The sequence below is a fragment of the Aquarana catesbeiana genome, linkage group LG08 (assembly GCF_042186555.1).
Source record: "Aquarana catesbeiana isolate 2022-GZ linkage group LG08, ASM4218655v1, whole genome shotgun sequence".
In the NCBI taxonomy this organism is placed as follows: domain Eukaryota; kingdom Metazoa; phylum Chordata; class Amphibia; order Anura; family Ranidae; genus Aquarana; species Aquarana catesbeiana.
Window position 1 is genome coordinate 83277311 of NC_133331.1, and position 9045 is coordinate 83286355.

Sequence of the window (9045 nt, forward strand, 5' to 3'; positions counted from 1 at the left end):
AGCCACCATGGATGAGGAATTCAGAAGGAGGTTGCGAGAGAAGGAGATACAGCACAGAGGACCAGTATCAGAGCAGGTCCTGCTAGGATGGTTTGATTCTATCCGCTGTGAACTCTGGAAGGAAGCGCTAGCCCATGAGCAGCGACACCAGGGAAAAGCTCTCCCCTCCATCCATGTGAGGTACTGGTCGCAGTATGAAGTGCGAATGCTGTTTTTGGGGGAACAGCCGAACCAGGAGTGGACAGCCGAGTTAAGTAGGCTGATCCGGGCAGAAATGCGGTTGGACGAGAGCTACAGAGCCCTCCAGTGGTATGTAGCCCAAGTGTGCCCATGGACAGCGGATGACAGCCCCACGGAAGGCTTTGACTACGATGGCCTGGGATTGTTATACTGGAGGCTGTCCAGGGACCCTTACTTTGGAAGTGATCGGGAGTTGCGTTTGGAGGAAATAATGGAGCACAGAGAGCGGAGACTGAATGTCTCAGAAGTGCACTGGGCACTGGAAGATTTGGAGTTTCTGGCCGTTCAGGAATGGGAGTTGGAGATCGCCTACAAACAGCTGTTAGACTCTGCTCAGCAGCAGGGTGGTGCTCCCTTTGCCTGGGACTATCATGAAATACCAGTTGACAACTCTGAAATCCTGGCTGAAGAGTTGACAATGTGGCAGAGTAACGGTGTGCTTTGCCAACCTGCACCCGCAGCTATGGAGGCAGAGGTCTTATGGCGGATGCAGCAAGTGCTGACTGACCTTGACGAACCTGTTTCTGCATTGGATGATCTTGGATGGAGGAATGTGGCTGTCCAGCAGAATGCCAGAGAATCGGCAGTGGAAAATCTGAAGATTGCCGTCCCCAAACCTGAAGTGCTGACAACAGGGCAGAGCTCTGCTAACCTCTGCCCACCACTGATAGCATCTTCTGGGTTCCACGGAGAGAAGATTGTGAACCTTTATACCCAGACACCAGTTGCAGAGACAGGGGATTTGATAGACTTTTCTGCTGAGGAAGAACAACCTGGTGAGCCTCCAGCAGAAGAGGAGCTGTTATTAGGGCCAAACTTCACTATGCTCTGCCCAGCACCAACAGAAGTATCTGTGAAGTTACAGGGAACTTCCCCAGCTGAAGTGCTGGCAACCGGACAGAGGGTCCAAGATCTCTGCCCTACACCTGCAGCGGTTCCGGAGGCTCAGGGTGAGAAGGAGGTGGTCACTTCCCAGCAGCAGATCAGGATACAGGGGGAGAAGGGAGAGGAGGTGTTCGTCGTCCCTCCCCAACAGTTAGCCGGAGCATATGGTGTGGGGTTTCCAGCAGAAGGGCTGGCAACAGGGCCGAGTACTGCTGGACTTTGCCCTCAACTAACAGAGCATGGATGTCCTGTGAAGGTGGATGGGACTTCAGTCTCCACCTGTATACCCCAGGGATGCTGGGCAGTCGGCCCAGATCCCCAACAGCATGACAGAGTGAGCCCAGACACCCTGTCTTCTCTCCAGCGGCAGAAAGGACTCCGGGGAGAAGGGCCAGTCCAGGCCTCTCCCCAGCGGCAGATATGTTCTCTGAGAGAGGCAGAGGTTGGCTGGGTGAGTAATGCTTTGTTTGGAACAATTTGTTTGGGGTACTGTGTGGGTACAGGCATTAGAGGACTGGAACTACTGACTAACCTTGGAGTCAACCCGTCTGGGGTCTCCTCCTGTGTTAGTCTCCTGCCAAAAGGGGAGAAATGTGACAGACCTAGCCGGGAGAGAGACTTTTGGAGGGGACTGTATGCTAGCCTCTTGCCGATCGATCGGGGGCCCTTGCATTTGGGGAAACGGTGCTCTTTGTGAGCTGTATGCCTGGGGACCCTTGAGGTGGTATTACTGTGGATTCGGGTCCTGGTCCCCCAGGACACACAGACTCTGGAGACCCTGGATTTGCCATATTGGAATAGTGGCTGATTCATAATGCTGGGACAGATACTGTTAGGAAAAGCTGATGTAAATTCCAACACCTGTCTGTGTATTGTCTGCTAAAATGTGTATTGTAAATAAGTCTACTATGGGATCTAAGAGTCATTAGATCCCCATTGTTATTTGTGTTAATTAACTCTGCTACTGTGTGAAGAAGAGTCTATGTTGATTGTGATAATGTTGATTGGATTTTCTGAACTACAAGACGGCCAGTCTGGCCTAACGGTCATGTCTGAGTCATCTAAGCTGTCTAAAGGGATTAGTTAATTAGCTCATGTTAATTAGGTTAATTAGGTTACAGCTGCATTGTTAGAGTAATATGAGCAGGAGGTCTGCACCTCCACTTTGAGTGTATAAAAGCCTGTATTTTGCAATAAAAGACATTCCTGTTTGAACGTACATACAGCCTGCCTGGTGTTTGTTCTGAGCTATCACAACTGGACTAGAACGGCACAGAGCTGTAGTTCTAGTCCCGGAGCATCGGATGACCGAACCATCAGGCGTTGCAATCTGATTCAATAGCTGCAGAGGAGTGTCGGGAGAGTGGAACCGAGCGAGCAAGGGGCTCGTTACACTCGTGTTAGTAGAAGTTTAGTGAGAGGTGATTCAAGCTTTTCAGCCTCGTGCTTTTCCGATCGTTACTGCTCTTCAGTTTGTGCTTGTGGGTTCGTATCTGTTCTTCAGCGTGTGTAGTCAGTTCGCATCTGGGTTTCAGTGCATATTATTACAGTACATATTTGTTTTTCAGTGCATTCTTGTCCGCTCGTTTCTGATTTTCAGCTCGCTCTTCTCAGGCCTTTCTGTTTTTTAGTGCTTTCTGTTAGTTCGTTCTGACTAGCCGACCGTTTTGAAGCCATGTTGCGGTTACGTCCTCATCACAGAGTTCAAGCCCAGTCCATGAACAGGGTGGGGAGGAGTTAATGGACGAAGAATTGGTTCCTCCAGCGTGACCAATTCTAACACATGCCTTTGTTGCGGGAGATTCAGGAGAATAATCCTGATGATTTCAGGAATTATCTCCGGATGATGGACCCCATTTTTCACTATCTGTTGGCTTTGCTGTCCCCTTATATTACCAAGCAGGACACCTGCATGCGGCAAGCCATGACTCCCGAGCAAAGGCTAGTCGCCACGTTGCGGTACTTGGCGACAGGGAGAAGTCTGCAGAACCTCAAGTTCTCAGCAGGCATCTCTCCCCAGTTTCTGGGGATCATTATTCCAGAGACCTGTTCTGCCATCATTCAGGTCCTGCAGAAGGACTATATTAGGGTAAGTTTTCTCCTTCAACATCACATTCTATGTATTTAATGTTTGCTAATGTATTGTATTTCTTTCATTATTCCCTAATTACCATAAATTTAATATGCTGTGAATGTCCCCTTTGTCCTCATGCATGCTGTAAGCTTTTAATGCTCCTTTTTTGTCCTTCATGCATATTTGCCTTCACTAACCTCCCCAGCATGCTATCCCGGGCCCATACACACCTAGCCTAGTCACTTAACAATGTATTTTGTCTGCTCCATAGTAGTCGGTTCCGCCTATTCCTTATGGCAATAAACATGGCGGAGTATAAACTGAATCACATAGTGCTAGTATGCTGTATTCTCCATAACTATTTAAGGAGAAATGCTCCAAATTATGTGGCCTCAGTTGGGCTTGAGGGCGCATTTCTGGACATAAATACAATGACGGCCCTAGAAGCTGGCCATCCTGGCTTGCCACCCCAAAGCGCCCCTGATGTGCAGCAAAAAATATCTGGACTATTTTACGGGTAGGGGGACCATTGTTATGGCAGCAAATTTTTGATTCTTTTATAAAATAAAAAATTATTTTGATCTGAAATCATCTTGAATGTGATTTACTGCTTGTGTTTCTTTTAGCTGTCTCCTAGGTTCTCCTAGTGCATTTGTAGTGCCAAGTGGATTTTGCTTTATTAAATAACCCCCATTGTCACTGTAAACACCAACTTAATACAAAAACTGGTGTTGAGCATTGAAAGAAGAAGCCACACATTGTCGAGTATAAAAACTTTTACTCCGTCCACAATCACATGTGCATTCTAAAACATTTTTCCACCCAAAACACATCTTTGTTTAATTAGGTTTGACATTTTTAGTTTTATATTTTGCAATAACAGGCATGTTTCAAACCATAACATACACAACTTTGGATCGTACAAAGTTCAACGTACAAAAAGTGAAAGCAATATCAGACATTAGTATGTCAAAACTGTGTTGATATTGCCTTCATCAGATGGGGTGATGTCACCCCTGTAAAAGCCAAATTTTGAAGATGCACAAAAATTGGGATTCAAAATGGGGATTTTCCTCCTGATCCCATGCCTAATGTTAACATGTGCTAGCTCCCATCATGGGTGATCAATGAACGTGTTTTGGGGGTGCAACCCCTTCTTCTCACCTACTTGAGTTGCGAGGAAGAGGTTGCACCCACAAAATGCGTACATTGATATCCCATGATGGCAGATAGCACATGTTGACACACTGTGTGCATCTTCAAAATTTGGCTTTTAAAATGTATTAAAACTTTAGGAAATTTCTCCCAAAAATTATAAAAAGGTGTCATTTTGTTGATATTTAGATTCTCCCTAATACATCAATCATGTTCTTCAGTTTTTGTTCAACAGCATTGTTTTTTTGCTTGATGATGTCTATATCCCGACTACACACCATTATGTCCTAGATTAGCATTTGTGCACTTTCACTTGTGAAATGCGAATCTTCTTCCACAACATGCACATCACCTACAATCAAAAAACACATCATGTATTATAAATATGCAGGCATACATCTATCACCTGAAGCTGTGGTCTCAGACACTCACCTGTTGTGGTCACTATTTCAACCACCTCTCCTTCCTCCACATCCTCTGGTTGTGTGCTGAGTTCAGCTTCTTTAGTAGGTGGGGGGTCCCTGGTGTCGTCAGATGTCCCGAGTCTTTTCTCCCCTATGAGAATTTAAAAAAAGGTATACTTAGCACACAGATATTTCAGGCCAGAACTAGGAATATGAAACATTTCTTGGAAGTGTCGTACAATTGTCTGTTTTGGCAGAGTTCCAAGCTGAATACATGATTTTTTCCCTAAGGCCCCTTTCACACGGGACGGATCCTTGATGATCCACCCCGTGAACATCTGCTTGCTCAGCGGGGATCGCACCATTGATCCCCGCTGAGCCGGCGGATGACAGGGCGGTCCCTGCACACTGTGCAGGGACCGCCCTGTCAGATTTCCGCTCTCCCCTATGGGGATTTTGATGAACACGGACCATCTTTTCATGTTCATCCAATCTGCTCTGCAGACAGATAGAAAAATAGGATTTTCCTCCGTCTGCAGAATTGGACCATAGTGGGGATGGTTAAAATTGGGTGTCAGTGGATGTTCATTCACTGACACCCGCTATCCCATAGGGATGCACGTATTTCATCCAAAAATGGATGGATGAAATACGGACATACGATCCGCACGTGTGAAAGGGGCCTTACTAAAGCTGGAATACTTAGCTTTTTTGGACAATATTCACAAATGGTACACCCCTAGTATCAACTGGAGCACCTGTGTGGGACACCCTAAAAAGTTTGTTCTGGTGTCCCACACTAGTGTTCCTGAGTCCAGATGTGTAAACAGCTGCTGAGTGTCCTCTCCTTACATTACACTGAATCAAGTTTGCATTTCATTCCAGTTACAAACACATCTAGACAACAATGTACTAAACTTATTTTAATACAAAAAGGCATGACCAAATGTATTTAACCTTCATCTGCAAAAAACATTGTATTATTAGTGGGCGAATGGACTATGTTTACTACGACCAATTACTGTGCCCACGAGCCTGAAAGTTGCCATTTTAAACTGTACAACAGTAAAGAAAAGCACATGGAGCAGCATGCAAGTAATAATGATAACAGGAACAAATAATAATAGGACAAATACTTACTTTTTAGAAGCAGTTTCTTGATCCTTCTGTACTGATCCTGCTCCCTCAATTTCAGGTCTGACCATCGTTTCCTCAGTTGCTCCTTGGATCGCCATACCCCAAAATTCCTGTACAGACTTTTCATAACTTTAGACATGATCTTGGCCTTTCTCACATTTGGGTTTAGGTAAGGTTCATACTTCCCATCATAGTCGGCCCTCTTCAAGATGTCCACCATCTCCACCATCTCTACAAAGGCCATATTTGAGGCCTTAAATCTCCTTCAGGATCAGGACGTTTCTGGCTCCAGGCTTTCCTTGTCGTTATTGGAATTACGCACCTGCTGTGTCTCCGCCATGTCCTCTCCCACTGCAACGAATTAGAAGGGGCAGGGAATATTCTAGAAAGAACGTCAGGGGCGGGCGAGGTGGGTGGAGTTTCACACATGCGCAGTGTATATAAAGCGTAACTTGCGTGCGTTGGACGTACGATCTGGGAGTGGAGGAAGTGCCAATCGTTAGTAACATTTTAACTTGGGGCATCAGTGGCCTATACTGCTTCTAGTTTGAGGCCTACATTGTGATTAGGGATGAGCCGAACACCCCCCTGTTCGGTTCGCACCAGAACATGCGAACAGGAAAAAAGTTCGTTCGAACACGCGAACACCGTTAAAGTCTATGGGACACGAACATGAATAATCAAAAGTGCTAATTTTAAAGGCTAATATGCAAGTTATTGTCATAAAAAGTGTTTGGGGATCCGGGTCCTGCCCCAGGGGACATGGATCAATGCAAAAAAAAGTTTTAAAAACGGCCGTTTTTTCAGGAGCAGTGATTTTAATAATGCTTAAAGTCAAACAATAAAAGTGTAATATCCCTTTAAATTTCGTACCTGGGGGGTGTCTATAGTATGCCTGTAAAGGGGCGCATGTTTCCTGTGTTTAGAACAGTCTGACAGCAAAATGACATTTTGAAGGAAAAAACTCATTTAAAACTACCCGCGGCTATTGCATTGCCGACAATACACATAGAAGTTCATTGATAAAAACGGCATGGGAATTCCCCAAAGGGGAACCCCGAACCAAAATTAAAAAAAAAAAATGACGTGGGAGTCCCCCTAAATTCCATACCAGGCCCTTCAGGTCTGGTATGGATATTAAGGGGAACCCCGGCCAAAATTAAAAAAAAAAATGACGTGGGGTTCCCCCTAAATTCCATATCAGACCCTTCAGGTCTGGTATGGATTTTAAGGGGAACCCCGCGCCCAAAAAAAAAAAAAAAAACGGCGTGGGGTCCCCCCAAAAATCCATACCAGACCCTTATCCGAGCACGCAACCTGGCAGGCCGCAGGAAAAGAGGGGGGGACGAGAGTGCGGCCCCCCCTCCCTCCTGAACCGTACCAGGCCACATGCCCTCAACATTGGGAGGGTGCTTTGGGGTAGCCCCCCAAAACACCTTGTCCCCATGTTGATGAGGACAAGGGCCTCATCCCCACAACCCTGGCCGGTGGTTGTGGGGGTCTGCGGGCGGGGGGCTTATTGGAATCTGGAAGCCCCCTTTAACAAGGTGACCCCCAGATCCCGCCCCCCCGTGTGAAATGGTAAGGGGGTACATAAGTACCCCTACCATTTCACGAAAAAAGTGTCAAAAATGTTAAAAATGACAAGAGACAGTTTTTGACAATTCCTTTATTTAAATGCTTCTTCTTTCTTCTATCTTCCTTCATCTTCTGGTTCTTCTGGTTCTTCTGGTTCTTCCTCCGGCGTTCTCGGGACATGACGGGACGGGACATGACGGGACTTCCCTGTGGCATTCCCCGTGACGTCACAGGGAAGTCCCGTCAAGTCACCGTGCGTCAGAGGGGGGCGGGGTCACCGGGTGGCCCCGCCCCCCCGTTATTTAAGAACTGTCAGACGAGGAGCGCCGTCACACAGCGGGAGCCTCCCTCCATGCCAGCATGGATTGCGGAGCGGCCCGGAGAAGAAAATGAAGAAGAGAAGAAGAGAAGAAAAGAAGAAGAGAAGAGCGGGAGCCTCCCCCCAATGCCATGGGTGCGGAGCGGCCCGAGGAGAAGAAGATAGAAGACGCCGCGGAGGAGATGCTGGACGAGAACGCCGGAGGAAGAGCCAGAAGAACCAGAAGATGAAGGAAGATAGAAGAAAGAAGAAGCATTTAAATAAAGGAATTGTCAAAAACTGTCTCTTGTCATTTTTAACATTTTTGACAGTTTTTTAGTGAAATGGTAGGGGTAAGAACCCCCTTACCATTTCACACAGGGGGGGGGCCGGGATCTGGGGGTCCCCTTGTTAAAGGGGGCTTCCAGATTCCGATAAGCCCCCCGCCCGCAGACCCCCACAACCACCGGCCAGGGTTGTGGGGATGAGGCCCTTGTCCTCATCAACATGGGGACAAGGTGTTTTGGGGGGTTACCCCAAAGCACCCTCCCAATGTTGAGGGCATGTGGCCTGGTACGGTTCAGGAGGGGGGGCCGCACTCTCGTCCCCCCCTCTTTTCCTGCGGCCTGCCAGGTTGCGTGCTCGGATACGGGTCTGGTATGGATTTTTGGGGGGACCCCACGCCGTTTTTTTTTTTTTTTTTTGGCTTGGGGTTCCCCTTAAAATCCATACCAGACCTGAAGGGTCTGGTATGGAATTTAGGGGGAACCCCACGTCATTTTTTTTTTTTTATTTTGGCCGGGGTTCCCCTTAATATCCATATCAGACCTGAAGGGCCTGGTATGGAATTTAGGGGGACTCCCACGTCATTTTTTTTTTTTAATTTTGGTTCGGGGTTCCCCTTTGGGGAATTCCCATGCCGTTTTTATCAATGAACTTCTATGTGTATTGTCGGCAATGCAATAGCCGCGGGTAGTTTTAAATGAGTTTTTTCCTTCAAAATGTCATTTTGCTGTCAGACTATTCTAAACACAGGAAACATGCGCCCCTTTACAGGCATACTATAGACACCCCCCAGGTACGAAATTTAAAGGGATATTACACTTTTATTGATTGACTTTAAGCATTATTAAAATCACTGCTCCTGAAAAAACGGCCGTTTTTAAAACTTTTTTTTGCATTGATCCATGTCCCCTGGGGCAGGACCCAGGTCCCCAAACACTTTTTATGACAATAACTTGCATATTAGCCTTTAAAATTAGCACTTTTGATTT